Genomic DNA, 17,119 nt, shown 5'->3' with positions numbered 1-17,119 from the left:
AGATTTTACATTAAAGATAAATGAATGTCTAGTTGAAGTTCAATATCCTTAATTTGAGTTTGGCCAACCTGTAAGATTAGTTTAAAAGTAACTTGTTCTAGCAGCATTGGTCAGATAGCTTTGAGTCATCATTAATTAACATGGTCATATGATAGATAAAAGATCCACATTAGATGCAAAATGCTTGTTGTGGCAACATAATTCTGTCAATCAACTTCCTTGTCATTGGGACAGAAATTATGGTTTTGATTTCTGTGGTTATAGATAATATAATAATGACATTAATAATATTGTCATAAAATATGCCATGGGCTTTGTCTTTCATTGCATAGCCATCATTTCACCATATTCTTGGAACAAAATGGGAAGAATGGCAAAGTCATTGTGTTCAAAATGCTAAAATGTGGAAGACTCATGGAGTCTTTATCGCCCTCAATGGAGGGCAATAAATGCTGTGAAGGGTGGTATGGAAGAGTTTATTCATATAACCACTCTGGCCTTAGAAAGGTGTAGTGGGCAAGTTTATACATTGTGTGTTTTGACTATCTAAAATGTAGATATGATGTAGATATGATGATCTGCATTATACAGATAAAGAAACTAAGCCAGAAACTAGATCAAGATCACATAGATAAAAATTATGACAGCTGAAGTTTTAACCCCTGGTTCCAAAGCACTTACCTGCTGCAACAGAGACTAGAATCTCTATCTCATTCCCAGATGCTTGCTTGCTGATGGTCATGGGGAAAATGATTAAAAGATCGTGAGTGGATCAATAAAAAGGCAGAAACAATGATAACAACAATGTATGCATATATACACAAACATGCACCCACATACTGCACATATACACAAACACATATACAAACACACATAGATCATACCTACACATACAGATTCTGCTCTTTTTGAGTCAGTGGTATATGCAGCATGGTATAAGAGGAAAAAAAGGGGGGCTTTTGGATCCAGATGACAGGGTTTAAATTCCATTTCCCAATACATGCATAGTGAAACTGGTCCCCACAATCTTTAGAAAATCACTTCCCACATCTGTAAAGTTACATTGATAATGATAATGTTTACTATTCCCATATGTTGAATATTGCATACTCAGTAATGTACTTGAAAGTTACTGTAAGCATTAAAGGTTCTACCAATATCAGCAATTCATTTTAAATGTGGTAATTTATATGAAATTGTCAGATGCTGGTTATTAGTTTATCAGCCTCTATGCCCAGAATCCAATCTAGGTAAATTTGAAGCATCAGTAGATATAATAAAAAATTAAGTGAATAGCCTCTTGTCATAGTATTTTGGAGATCCCATTTTTGTCCTAAAACGTGGAATCATCTGGATAAAGACATTTTATCCTGAAGACAAACTATATGTTGCTACTCAGTGAGCATTTCTCAGGCATCACCTTGCCCATCCAGAGTTTTGACATAGTGATCACTCTGTCAGGAAACATATTTGCTGTATTTTCCTTCCTTTATAGACACTCCTCAGAATCTCTTTTAGCGATTCCTCATCATCTCCCTTTCCTCCAAAGGCCACAGTGCCTTAGGGGTCAGGCCATGGACCTCTATCTTCACAATCTCCATTTACCCCTTTGGGGGTCTCATCCATTCTGATGACTTCCAATGCCATTTACACCTTGAACATTTATTTCTCCAGCACAGACTTCACTCCTCAGCTCCACACTCATATATCTAACAGCCTATTTGACATCTCTGCTTGAATGTCAAAAAAGCATCTCAAATTTAACATGACCCAAACTGAACTAGCAATAGGACAACTGCTTATTCCTACTTGTCCTTCAATTTTCCCTCATTTAAATTAATTAAATGTCATTTTTTTTTTAGTTGCTCAGGTCAATAGCTTTCATATAATCCTTGATCCATTTCTTTCCCTCAAATACTACATGTGGTCTAGTTCACTGGACTCTACTTTCATAATTTGACCAGTTCTCAGTTCCAATGCTGCCATCAAAACTATCCTCTTGCATCTAGATTGCGTAAGGACCTACCTGCTGTTCTTGCTTCTACTTTTGTCCGATTCTGCGATCTTTTCTCAGCACAGCTGCTGAAGCACATGTCATTTCTTTGCCTAAGACTTTCCAATGATTTCCCACTCCATGTAGAATAAAAGTCAAAGTCCTAATAGTGACCTACATGACCTTCATCATTTGCAGCAACCTTCATCTCATCGCTCTGACCTCCTGTTCTTTGGCCTCAATTTTCTCCAGCCCTACTAACCTGCTGGCTGCTCTGTGAAGTCCCAGGCACACTACTTTGGGGCCTTTGCAGGCTGTTTCCTCTGCCAAGAGGAATTTTCTCCAGATATCTGAACACCTAGAACCCTCATGTTTTGTTCATGCATTTACCAAAATCCTCCTTCTCTGTGAAAAGTTCTATGGTTATTCTTTCTAAAATTACACTACACCTATGTTTATATTCCTTTTTCCTGATCTATGTTTTCTTCTTGGCAGTTCTTACCATCTATCAGGCTTTATATTTTACTCATTTATTTATTATGTCTTATCTCCTTCCCCTTTTCATAGAAACTAAGTTCCAAGAGTATTTCTGCCTGTTTTCTTTACCACCATATCCTTAGGTTATAACATTACCTGACATATTGTAGGTGCTCAATAAATATTTATTGAGTTGATGAATTTATGAATTTTGTTACACATGCATACTAATAACATATGTGTGATATATATGTGTGTGTGTGTATGAATGCTGTGTTGTTAATTGAGAACAAATCATTCAAATGTGCCCTGAGCTTGAATTATCCATAATAGCTATCTCAAAGGTCTCTTTTATTTTATTTGTGTAGGCACTGTCTGAAGAGAAATTGAATGAGAAAAATAGGGTACATCTGTATTCATTCCTTAAATCAAGGACTATGGAGGGGTGCTTGAGTGGCTCAGTTGGTTAAGCATCTGCCTTGGGCTCAGGTCATGATATCAGGGTCCTGGGATGGAGCTCGTTGTCAGGCTGTCTGCTCAGCATGTCAGGCTGTCTGCTCAGCAGGGAGCCTGGTTCTCTCTCTCCCTCATCCTGCCACTCCCCCTGCTTGTGCACACTCTCTGTCAAATAAATAAATAAAATCTTAAAAAAATATATCAAAGATGGAAAAGTTAGAGTGAAATTAAGAGAATCTAAAGGCAAAATTAGTTGAGTATATTTGCAGGTATCATAGAAGTATCACAGACTTAATTAGTTTTAAAAATTCTTCCCAAGACTCCCCTACTCATTTGATGGGCAAACAAACAAACAGTTATAAGATTTTGTTGCTGCCACAATATGAGGGAGAATTTCAACATGGATTATTCAAATGTGGCTTCAAATGCAATTTGTTCAGTAGACAAGAAATGTAGCTGTTCTGGCAAAAGTATGGCACATTCTTTGTATAGCAGTTAAGGTCTGTATTTTTAAGTTGAAGTTAATCAAACAAATAGAGTTGTGTTTTCACGCAGAATCCAGTACCATCATAACCAATACTATCCTCAAAAAGAGAAAAGAGGAAATATTAAGTTGATTTAGAAAAATCTTCGAGACAACTGAATAACAGGAAACTCACCAGAGTAAGTGGAAAAACACTGAAGAACTCTTTTAACATATATTAGTAGAACTTATCATTTGCTATCTAATTCTACAGTAACATCCTACATCTACTTAATGTTTACCTTGCTTTGTTCTTCAGTATATCATAAGCTTATAGAAGATAAAAACCATAAGCACAGGGAGTTGGTTACTTTCTCATTGCCACTAGTGTCCACACCTAGTCCCCTAGCATATTCGAGTAGCAAGTGAGGAGCAAAAAACAAGTCAGAGCTGGGATAATATTCCAGCATAATCTTCCAACATTGTGTAGTAGCTTGAGGATTTTTTCAGGGATCTCCATTTAGTTGACATAAAGGCCACCTGGTAACCCTGAGACTACCAGATTTAGGGTTCATTTCTGGACTAATGTATGTATTAAGTAATATTTTCTGAATTTTTTGTTTGTTCCTGACATTATTTTAGGTGTGTTGAGGATACAGAGAGAAACAAAGCAGGTATGAAATGTATGTTACAGAGAGACAGGCAGTCAATTAAAAAGTAAGTATGTAGCATTGCATAATATCAGGTGAATATTATTATTGGGTTAAGTAGAAAACAATAAAGCAATAGCAGAGCAAGAGGGAGGGTGCCCTTGTTCATTTTTTATGGTGTAGAAAGAACTTTTCTCTCTGAAGAGGTGACTGGGAGAATGACATGGTGCAATTGTCCTTGAGATTCTTTGGGAAAGGATCCTCTAGGTCTCTGGAGATAACACCAAGGTTCTAGGAGTGGTGGAAGAGGGAAAGCATGTTTGGTTTGAAGAGCAGCAGGAAGCCGATGTGATGGTGCTGAGAAAGAGTTAGATCATGGAGGGTTCTTATAAGCCATGGTCAGCCCTTTGGACTGAGATCTGAATGACACAGGAAGACATGGGGTGAGGGACTATGCTTAGCAAAAGACTGTCTTTCAAAGATTGATGATTTAAAAGATAATTGTGGCTATTATGTGGCAAATATACTCTAAAGGATGTATTGAGAAACCAAGTAGAAGGTGATTCCAGCAGGGTAGGGGAGACATGATGGTGTCTCACACTGTGTGTAGCAGAGAACTGGAAGTGTTTCTAATACCACATGAAGATAGAGCCTATGTGACTTGATGACAGAATGTGGAATATGAAATGGGATGTGAGGAAGAAGAGGACATTGAGGATGCCACCTGTTTGTGGCATTTGCTGAGGAAGAGTGAAAGTTTGCAGGATGTTGAAATCCAGAGTTCATTCTAGATATGTTGATTTCGATTTTAGCTATCCAGGGAGTAATGTTGAATGGGCAGTTGTATAGATGAGAGTGAAGTTCGGAGGAGGAGACGACTGTATTTTTTTTAAAAAAATGAAGAAACAAGCATATGGTGGGAGAGGACTGCTAGATGTACCTACCAGGCACAGATCCATCAGGAAAGTTTAGTGTAAGCAAGGGCAGATCTGTCAGGCCTGGTGGATTTTAGGTTGGACACAACTTAATCCTCTTGGAGGTTTATTGCATAGAGTCCTTATTACCACACACACTCATGCACAAAGCAGCAGACTCTTTCCAGGTCTTACTTTCAGTATTTCACCAGGCCTGAGGTCCTTGGCTCAGGAACATTGATTTTTTTGCTGACAACATAACAGGGCTAGAGCAAGAGGTACTTGACACAGCACCATGCCCATGGGGCGGTGGGGGCAGATAAAGCATGCAATTCTCATCAGGTAAATTGATGAAGTAATCATCAGGTCTTTTCCCTCTCATAACTGAGATTCAGCATTTCCAATACTGTCCACTGAGTATTTGAAGACATTAAGTCAAGTAAGAAGGCATACAACTTACAACATAAATGTTTTCTGGAGAGTGGATGCAAGCCCAACTTTGACGAGTAAAGATGTCACCTCTTTTGGTGACAATTATAGCTTGTGTCAAAGTCTTATATCATGCCAACACCATTTCCTCTCTTAAGGAAAAAAAAACTTTTTTTTTTTTTTTTTGATAATTGTTTCCTTCGATGCCTCATTAGTCCTTTTCTTCAATCTGTAAAATGTTTTAACTGGTTCATATCCACATGGATTCCCTAGGTCTTATTCTGCATTTATGCAATTAAAATTCTCCAGTGTATGAATCCTCCTTTATTCCTCATCACCGCTGATTATTTTGACTCAGTGCCTACTGTCTTAGTGAGATGTCAGTGTCAATTGGATTTTGCTGTCATGGTGGTCAGATTATGAGCTTTGGTCATCATTGTAAGGCATCTCATTTATGATAAGAAATGTAAGAAAAAAATGGGCAGCCTGGGTGGTCAGTGGCTTAGCGTGGCCTTCAGCCCAGGGTGTGATCCTGGAGACCCGGGATCGAGTCCCATGTCGGGCTCCCTGCATGGAGCCTGCTTCTCCCTCTGCCTGTGTCTCTGCCTCTCTCTCCTCTGTGTGTCTCATGAATAAATAAATAAATAAAATCTTTAAAAGAAAAAAAGAAATGTGAGAAGAACAAGGAGTTACAAGTAGAGATATGATAAGCTGGGGTGCTAGAGGTTACCCTGACATTATATAAGTGTTTTTTATTGTTATTCACTCACATTATAAGCTTATGTTTAACATATAATTTATTCATTCAGCAGCTAGTGATCAGGCTTTAATTAGGCTTTGGATTTACAATGGTGAAGAAACAGACACTAGGTCTACTAGTGAGCTTTCAGACAGACAATAAACAAACCCTGTGTGTGTGTGTGTGTGTGTGTGTGTGTGTACAATCACAGCCTATGAAGGAAACAAATAGGGTGCAAAGAAAGATAGGTCTTTCTTAGGTCAAGTGACTAAGAATAGCATTTCAGAGGAAGTGACAATTAAACTGAAATTTGAAGGATAAAAAAGGTCAACAAACATTGAGAGCCGTGGGAGAGTATCTAATATTGGAAAAAGGAACAGTGTGTAAACATCCTGGGACAGGTGCATTAGGGAAAGATTAAGACATTTGTGGTGGACGGGGGAAAAGCAAGTCAAGAAAAAAAAGAAAATAGGTTGGAAAGAAGGCAAGATCTTTAAAACTTGGTAAGTTTATTAGTGTTTCATTTGAGAAGTAGAGCAAATGGCAGCAAAATCGCATGTATTAGTGCTTGCCCCTTCAGATCATATTATTTTCACCTTCAAAGTCCAATACCAATTGATATGTTATGTAATGGCATATTCCCTATGAGCTTTATGATGAACTCTATCTTGGAGATTAACAATGTACTCATGATTTCTGTAGAACTACCATGTTATTAAAAAAATAAAATCTTAAACTGTAATAAGTACTTAATGTAAGAGTTAAAATCAAAGATGTCTGGGTTCATGTATTAGTAAGTAGTTAGCTATATGATCTTTGGCAATTAATCTCTCTGAACCTCAGTTTTTTCAGCAATAAAATGGGAATAATATTTGCTAAATTAGGTTGTTGTAAGCATTAATTGAGATGATATATGGCAAGTGCTTGTCATAATATAAGGTCTCAATAAATAGATTATTAATTATTATTATCACTACAATTAAACTTACTGCTATCAGATGAAATCACTTTCTTCCTTTCTCTAGAATATTTTTTTTTCTTTGCTATAAGCTTGCTATAGGGATGCCTGGGTGGCTCAGCAGTTGAGCATCCTCCTTTGGCTTTGGTATGATCCTCGGGTCCTAGGTTCGAGTCCCACATCAGGTTCCCCGCAGGGATTCTGCTTCTCCCTCTGCCTATGTTTCTGACTCTTTCTCTGTGTCTCGCATGAATAAATAAATTAAATCTTGAAAAAAAAGGTTGCTATAAGCTTAAAAATGGTAAATTGTGACAAAGTTTATTTTGTATGCTATCTTACGAGACCAACAGAATTGTTGAGCACCCTTTCCAGAATGATGGCCATATTTTCTTCTTTGCATATTTCCAAAATATATTAGAGGAGCTAACGCAGCAGAGGGAAAGCAAAAAAAAAAAAAAATTACAAGAGAACATGAAGCATTTCTTCCAATTAAGTTTCAGAAGTAGATTGCAAAACTGTCAGTGTAGAGGAAGAACAAAGACACAAAGAAATTGTCTCCATAGCTTTGTAGTAAAACTTTGGAATTAGATCTGAAGCGATAAGATATGGGGGCTTCTTTTGAGACTAAAGACAAAAATTAGGGTTGTGAATAGAGGAATGACTGTCTAATGATCTTTCATAGAAGTTCTGTTTTGGCTAGTGGTATTTTAAAGTGGAAGACAACTCTTAATTTAAAAATAAATATCAATGAAAGAGATTAAGAGATATAAACTTTGTTATAAGATGAATAAGTCACAGAGATGAAAAATACAACATAGGGAGTATAGTCAATAATATTGTCATAATATTGGATGCTGAAAGATGGTGGAGTCACTTATCATAGTAAGCAATGAGTAATGTATAGAGTTGTTGAATCACTATGTTGTACACCTGAAACTTATATAACATTGTATGTCAAATATGTACAAAAATGAATTCTAAGAAGTAGATATTCTATTGTAAAGAGTTAATCCTAATATCATAGTTTTGGAAAAGCAAATTAGCAGGTTGACTATGTTGAGATTTCTTAGGAGTTTTCTACATAGGAGTTGGTCACTCTAATTGGACAGGTCAGATAGGTCAGCTCATATACGACTAGGGCAGAAAATATAGAAGGGAAGTTATCCTAAGGCAGTTGCAAACAGAGGAAGTTCAATTTGAGAGGCACATCTCAATGACAGAGGTCCTCAAAACATGTAAGCAGAATAGATACTATAGGATTTGCTATTTTAAAACAATTCTAAATTCTTTTTCGATACTCTAAAATTCAGTGAAATTTGTTACATACTCACTACTTGTTGAGCCAGATGTATACACAGATGAAAAAATTGTGCCTGTCCAAGAGAGACTATATAGAAACACGTAATTGAAACACAATAAGAAGTATGGAGTGGACCTTCTGTACCTTCAGACTACATTCTAGAAAATGTCAATGATTAAGCATTCTAAAACTTGGCATATACCTATATCTAATTGTTTGTTAGAGCATCATACACATGTACACACACATGTATAGTAAACATTCATGTGTGTGTGTGTATTATGGTGTCATGATGCTTAGGGATAATTAAGACCTTCTGAAAGTAGGATCTCTGATTTTATAACCTTGTTATAATGCTTATTAGCCATATGATTTTGGACAAGCTACTTAACTTCCCTGAGCTTTGATTTCTTCACATATGAAACAGGGATATTAAAATCTATCCCACAGCCTTGTGAAGATAGTAAAAGATAATGCTGGTTAAGCATTGGACCAGTGCCTGACACAGGGAGTATTCAAGAAATACTCGCTATTACTTTTCTTATTGTTTTTATTATCATTGTTTTATTTTTACTCTTAGTAGTAGCAACAGTTTGGTAAAATCAAGTTAACTGAGAGAATATTTTCTCAGTGGCTATTATTCTCCTATTTTAGAGGGCACATATTGAGATCTTTCCCAAACTTTCATTGTATCAAGAATACAAACATTTCTATGGCCCTTAACAAGTGCCCGGCAGTGATCTGCTATACAAGTATTAATTCATTTATCAGAATAATAATGACATAGCAACTATTATTATTATTATACTACTTCACATTGTACTAACAGGGAACCTTCTATACTAGCTATTGAAGAAGAGGAAAGGCAATGTCCAGAAAAACTATTGCTGACAGGATAATCCCATAAATTCCCTCCCTCTTTTCTTTCCTCCGTTCCTCTCTCTTCTATATTGAAAAGTTGATTCAGATTATATTACAATTTTCCTACTTTCTTTCAAATAATATATCATAGTCATGTTTACATGTTATTACCTACAGATCCATCTCATTATTCTTAAATTTTATAGAGCTTTATTTTTGCAAGATGAACAGAGTTCTGGACATGGATGGCAGTGATGGTTGCACAAAAGTCTGAATGTACTTAATACCACTGAACTTTACACTTAAAAATGGCTCAGTAGAAAAAAAAATGGCTCGGTAGTAAATTTTGTTATGTGTATTTTACCATGATAAAAAAAAATTGGGAGAAAAGTAAAGGCTATAGAATTTCATTGCCCATATTAGATTTTGTTCAAACTCTCTCTTGTTGAAGAATGTTTACAGTAGTGCTGTGATAATTTTCTTTGAACATCCTTTTCTGTAGTGTATGATAATAAAATAATAGGTATAATTTATTGAGAGCTTACTATGTGCCAAACACCATGCTAAGCACTTTATATAGATAATCGAATTTGAGCCTCACATCAGTCCTGTAAAGTTGATACCCTTTTCCCTCTCCCTGGATTATGCAGGTTGTTCCTTGCTCTGGGGTACCTGCTTGAGGTGGCAATTTGGGGCTGATATCCAGCTTGAACTTTTCACCAAACTTTGGCCCAAGGTTCCTTTTAGCAGAAAGAAGGAGGGATTTATTCTAAAATGCCCCAAGACACCTTCTGGTTGTCAAACCTTGTGTCCCTAGCCTACCTCTATCCAGAGGAGCAACTTTTTCTAATCCTGAGGCATCTTATGGCCAGCTATGATCCTGTAGTTGCCCCTAACTTTTGTTGCAGAGCCAGGGTTGAATTCAGGAAGTCTCCATGAGAACTCTATACTGAGTCACTACAGAGACATTGCCTCTTGAGAAATAAATTCCCAGGAGAGCAATTGCTAAGTCAAAGGATAGATACATTGAAGATGCTGAGTTTCTTCCAAAAACACTTTAATCTATTTCTTTTCCACCAAGAGTTTTTGAGAATTTCTGTTTCCTTACACCCTAGGAAATCTTGGATTTCACAATTCCTTTTTCTATTAGGTTTGAATTATCATAGTGCAAAATGTTGTCAGACACAGCTACATTTTTTTCCACTGTTGTTATTTTACTTAATCTAAGATACCTGATACTTTTGACTTTTTGTCCTAAATGCAAAAGTGGGTGTTTAAAAATCTTAGAAAATTAATGTGTTGACATTGATTTTTCTCTGTCTGAGCAACTTGATTTGACACATGAAAATATCATAGTTCTTCTGACATACTTGATAAAGAGATTTGATAATACAAAGACTTAGACTTGGTTTATTATTATTATTTTTTAATTTTTATCTTATTTTTTATACTTGTTTTGGGTGATAGTTTGAAGTTTGTGAGAGCAGATATAGATACTAAAATATCTTACTGTATTTTAAAAGGCTGTTTGATCCATCATTAGGCCATTTCCCTTAGTGTAAGTAAAATCAATTTTATTAGAGTATTTGCCAACCATAAGCTATAACTATAGACAGTGTATGTGCTTTATATTAAGCTACTTCAAAGCCTGTGTTAATAGAATCATCAAGGCCTCCAGTCCAGGCATACTTGTAAATTACTAGTGTGTCCTTTTGTCTTTAAAGATCTTCTGATGTGGAGAATGGATAAAAGTTTGGAACTATTTTTAAAGACGCATTTAAAACTTGATTCACACAGATGTAGATTTTATTTGTATTTCTTTCACTCAAATGCTTTCTGTATTATATTAGTCCGAACTTTCTCTCATTTTAATCTATTCCATCTTTTCCATTTTAATTCTTTTTACCATCTTTTGGTGCCTAACAAACATGTAGCCTCAAATAAAAAAGAATAGATCTCATTCTCAGTCCAATGAAACAACTCAGAAGAGGTAGAAAAAATAGAGACCAGCTGTTCTTACTCCTAGAGATTTACTATGAGTCCCCCAGAGGAAGAAGAATTACAGATCTTCTAACACAATCAAAATTTAAATAATAGCTAACATTTATATTAAGGGATACTGTTTTCCAGGGACAATGTCAAGTATTTTCCATGTATTGACCTCCTTTATCTTATGCATCCTACTTTTCAGATGAGAAAATTGAAGCATAGACAGGCTAAAAACCTTACCTAAAGTCGAATGGTTCTGAACCAAATAGCTTGAGCCACCTCTCTTAACCATTGTGTTATACTACAGAGAGAAGGAAGTTTGTTTTAGGTAATACAGGGTTTACTTTGACTATGTTTTCAGGAGACAAATATAACTAAACAACATGAATATTTGTTATGCCTCCTTCCATCACTCCTATGGTGCTCTTAAGACTCAGTTCTGTATGTTGAGAAAGAAACGAAAGACAGAGAAAAGTCATCAATAGGTTCTGCACCTGAGTCAGATCATGTTTTGGTAGCCAAAATTATCTTGAAGAAACTGGCTGTAATCAACACAGTTTAAATAAAAAGAAATTATTTTTAGCTTGATAAAATAGTGGGAAGAGAAAAGAGAAAGAATACTGAATAGTTCAACCAGAGTATATCACATTCTAACACAAGAATGAAACTTAATAAACACACAAGACACACTGAAGGAAGGTTAATTCCTTTTAGTGAAACTTTTCAACAACTTCTCCATCACTCTGTGGGTCTTTCTAGTTATGCCCTAATAGTAACACCAGTACGATTAGTAATAGTCATAGTGGCCATGCTAGCTGAGAAGCCAATAAAGCACTAGCACTAGTATAAGCATGGACTTTAGAGTCAGAAGATCCAACTCCAGAAACGTGCCTCTTCCACTCACAAGTTTTGTGACCCTAGAGAAGTGACTCTCTTATAGCCTTCATTTCTTTGTCAAATAAGGATAAAGATATTTATCTCACAGGACTGTTAGGAATAAGTGAAATGATTATTATGATCACCTAGCATGTACTGACACTTAGTGGGTCCCTAATATCTACAATAAATGTTAGTTTCTTTCTCTTCTTTTTATTCCCACCCTTCTCCCCTCGTCCTCCTCCTCCTCCTCCTCTTCCTCCTCCTCTTCCTCCTCCTCCTCCTCCTCTTCCTCCTCCTCCTCCTCCTCCTCCTCCTCCTCCTCCTCCTCCTCCTCCTCCTCCTCCTCCTCCTTCTTCTTCTTCTTCTTCTTCTTCTTCTTCTTCTTCTTCTTCTTCTTCTTCTTCTTCTTCTTCTTCTTCTTCTTCTTCCTCTTTCCCACAATGGCCTTCAGTTTCTTCAGTTGGAACAGAAAGAACAGGATGTCCGACAGTTTCTAAAAACATTGTTCACTCTCCCATATTGGCACGCTGCTACCCAAATCTTCTGTACCAACTACTCTTAGCATCTAAAATAATTACTGAGTACTTTTTATAGGCTTGGTATGATCTTTCTACTGTTCTCAGGTCAGTCTAGGCTTATTTAAGAATCCACTTGTAATGTATTTATTTTGTCATTTCTTCAAAATATATGTCACCATGGAAACCAACATTTTATAATTCCATTTGTAAAGGCAAAATGTAATACATTCCTTTAAGTTAAGATGTTTATTCTTGGGAGCCTTCTTTAGAGAGTCTCCTTAAGACATTTTTTCTTTCTTTTGAGCCTTAAGCCCTCTTTTCACTTGGATACTGATTTAAAGTATTAGGGCTAGATATGTCCAATAATCATAGATTGTGCTAACAAGTGAAAGTTTTATGTAAATTCTTATGTCATTTGTGTTTTTTTACACAAGATGAAGCAAATGAAACAGTAGGACAAATGATGTGTGTCAACTCAATTCTTATTGGAATGACACCACTCCTGGCCAAACACAACAATCTGGTTAAGGTTTTATCCTGCCTCAGGCACAGAGATAGGGAGTCAGTTAGACTCCAGGGATGGCAAATAACAGAAATTGATTGTAGCTAACTCATGCAGAGAAAGCAGGATATCAGTTAGCTGGATGATAAGAAGAGCTATGGGAAGGGTGATGACAAACTAGAAAATCAAGGTTCTGTAAAGATGAGACTCAGAAGATCTAGGAGTCTAGATAACTAGAACTGAATGAACTAGGTCAAAATGAGCTTCTTCAGCTTATAATTTTTCCTACCTTGACATCATGCCTCTTGAGATTTAAAGTCTTAGAAGGGAGAATCTGATTTTTATTTATTTTATTTATTTATGAGAGAGAGAGAGAGAGAGAGAGAGAGAGGCAGAGGGAGAAACAGGCTCCATGCAGGCAGCCTGACGTAGGACTCAATCCCAGGATCCCAGGATCCCAGGATCATGCCCTGGGCTGAAGGCAGGCGCTAAGCCACTGAGCTACCCAGGGATCCCCGATAATCTGATTTAACTTGCTTGATTTAGGGGGTATAGAGTGGACACATTGAATAAGAATTCTACCATGCATGATGGAGGCAAGGAGATTTTTAAAATACCAAAAGAAGAAAAGAAGAGAGAGTAAATACTAACCAAGCACAAATCAGTGAGGAAAGAAGTCCACTGTAGAAGACAACAAATTCTTCCTGGCAATGATTCAATTATTTGGAAATATTTTTATAAAAAGAAATTTATACAGATTTTATAACATTTTTTTCAAAGATAAAGTACCATTAAGCCTTAGATTTAATATAGAGCAATGGAATAAAACTTACTGAATATACAATGTTTTTAAACTATGTTTAGTTATGGTAAGACACAAATTTATTTCATAATTCTGGTTCTGCTTCCAACCAGCTTTATAAATTTAGGTCACTAACATTATTTTTTGGATACTGATTTCTTACCTACTTAAAATGAGGAAATTGGGTAAAGATCTCTTTAAGGTATAAACTATAGCATAGGAATGATCCTTGGACCCCCACTTGCATTTTCAATCCTAACCCAAACCAATAAGGTGTGTTAGTTTGTGACAATGCTTTCAAACTTTGGCCATAGTAAGCTGGATTAGCGTCTTTGATTAACTCATCTTGTTCCAATAAAAAAAAGAAGTACCATAATTATTCTCGGCATGCATCCAAAAATATGCCTCACTATCCAGTTCCAATTAATAATGTGTGACTTGTTAAAAACACATTTTGTTCATTTGAAGGTTTTAATAGCACCCAGTTTCAACTTAGTTCTCTTGGGAAAATATTTAGCATGCATTTAACTAGCTTGACACATACAACTAATTAATTTGTCTAAAGCAAACTATTATATGAATCATAAACAAGGAACTGAAAATTGAAATAATGCCAGAATTAAAGCTTGAGGTACCTTTTGTTTAATTAGCCTCAGGTTGTTTTTTTGGTCTCTATTTCTATTAAATAAGGTACATAGATTAATGTTATGTCATTTTCAGATAGAAAACTGAAAACTCACATATGAAACTGAGTGTTCTTTATTTTTTTTATAAAGATTTCATTTATTTATTTGAGAGAGAGGGAGCAAGCATGAACAGGGGAAAGGGCAGAGAGAGAAGCAGACTCCCTGCTGAGCAGGGAGCCAGATGTGGGGCTGGATATCAGAACCCCGAGATCATGGCCTGAGCAGAAGGCAGATGCTTAACTGACTGAGCCACCCAGGCGCCCCTGAAATTAGGTGTTCTTTATGTATTTTCAGAGATTGAAATATCTTTCAGAAATCTTATTTTTAAGGATTGTATCTAAATGGCAAAGATAACTGATAGTGGACAGGGTGACAAACTAACATGAGCTGCTATGCCTTTCTTCCTAACACAAATTCAGAGAGGCACAGAAGCAGGAGGGAGCTTGATAGATTAAAGAATATTTGCATTACAGGCTTATTAAATATTTAGTACTTTCCATTTCTTAGCAAGAGTATACATTTATTCTGAAAAGACCTTGAGAAATAGAAATTGATTATATTAGTGCAATATAATCCCTAAAATGGAAGAAGATCAGGTACAATGAGGAGAGAGGTTTTTTGATGTGGTATTTCCTTGCTCCTTGCCTCTTGCCAGTATTGCCTTGGAAGGATCATTGCCCAGTCGGTAATTAATGAAAGACAGAAGAATAGCAGTGCCAGTTGAGTGTGGTAGTGGGATGATATAATTTAGCTGAGGTGAGATACAGATAACAGGAAGTGTAGGAAGACTGGCTGGTTATTGCCATTTATTACTTCTCACCTCTTTCTCTAAACTTGAAGGTGGGAAAATTATATCCCTCATCTTATGTTGGTGGAAGTGGAAGATGTTTTCCTGTAATATAGATTTACCTAGTATAGAGGAATTTATATAGAGGAGGCCCCCTACCTTGATGCACTTACATTCCCAAGTCCTAAACTTATGTGAAGCTACTAAATATGGACTGGACTGCTTTATCTACCTCTCCCCATGCTCATCACTAACCCAGCGACTGATAGATCTGGAGAAAAACTGACCTCAAGGAAGCCTAATAACTTATCTGGGGGAAGGCAGTCAACACTACAGAAGAAAGACCACATGTTCAACAGCTCATATGAGAAGAAGCAGAATCCCTTGGCCAGATGGAGAAAAGATCTAAAAAAGAAGAGAAATTATCTTCAAAGAAATAAAATAGTGGTATAGCAGGAGTAAGCAATTTGTAAAGAACTAATTCAAAATATTGGGTGTGAATTATATAATAATTCAAATAAAGAACTCAATGAGTTTAATAACACAAAGAAAATAATTGAAGAATGAATTAGTGAATTGAAAGGTCAGATTTAGAAAACGTTTCAATAAATCCTAGGAAGGGATCAGTAAGCAAGAGAGAGATGGAAAATAAAAATACTAAGTAAAGGCATATGGAATCTAAAAGTCTCAGCAGGTATATAGGGAATTTTCTAAAAGAGAGAGAAAAAAATAAATAATGAAATAATGGGAGGCAATAGTTGAAGAAATAATTTACCTTAATTTTTCAGATTAAAAGAAGGAAGAAAACACTTTGAAGTAGCATATAGAATGCCAAACAAAAAAGAACAAACAGAACTAAGTTAAAAAAAAAAAACTCTTAAAAAAACTAAACAGAATTTTAAGGACACCAATAAAAGAAGGGATAAAAGGGTGGCTCTACGATCTTAGAGCTTTGGATTAGTGTCAGAGTACTTAAAAACTTAGAAAAATTATAATATAATGAAATAATATTTTCAAAGAAAAAAGCTTTAGAATTGTTTGTCTAACTTCACACAAATGTGAGTAAAATGAAATTTTTCTCAGGCATCTAAGACCTCAGAACTTTTACCACAGTAAGATTAATTTCAAAAAGAATCCCAGAGGAAGTATTTCATTAAAAAGAACAGCAAGAATTCCAAGAGGATGTTGAAAGATCTATGAGAAAGATGAGTAAATAATTTAGTAGAATTTAATTTTTTTTTAAATGTAGCCAAAAATGTGTATAAATGACAACCCAGAAAACTGTATGCTGCAAACATGAGGTAGGACTAGGCACATTCCTATATACTTATTTTTTTCCATGAAGAAGCTATAAATAATAATACAGTTAGAAAAGTGATATAAAATAAATATGCCTTTAAGTTTAAAATTAAAAACAACAGAGAAATAATGTGTAACTTTCAAATGAACAGAGAGAAAAGAGAAATAGAGAATATGGTAAATATGTCACATGAAATAAAATGATTGAGGACAGTCACAGTGTAGCCATAATTGCCATAAATGTAAATAAGTTAAGTTAGCTGATAAAGGAATATCTCATATTAGATGAAAATTATCAATTAATCTCATAATTTCAGTTCCTCAAGAGGTAAGTTTTCAGGGAGAGATTTGTATGCAAGAGGTTTTCGGGTTGGGCTTTCAAGCACCATAGTTGTAGAGAATGAATTGTATGAATGA

Source organism: Canis lupus, chromosome 13 (genome assembly GCF_048164855.1).
Source record: "Canis lupus baileyi chromosome 13, mCanLup2.hap1, whole genome shotgun sequence".
NCBI classification, from domain to species: domain Eukaryota; kingdom Metazoa; phylum Chordata; class Mammalia; order Carnivora; family Canidae; genus Canis; species Canis lupus.
The sequence above is the reverse complement of the archived record's forward strand: the minus strand, read 5'-3'. Positions refer to the sequence as shown.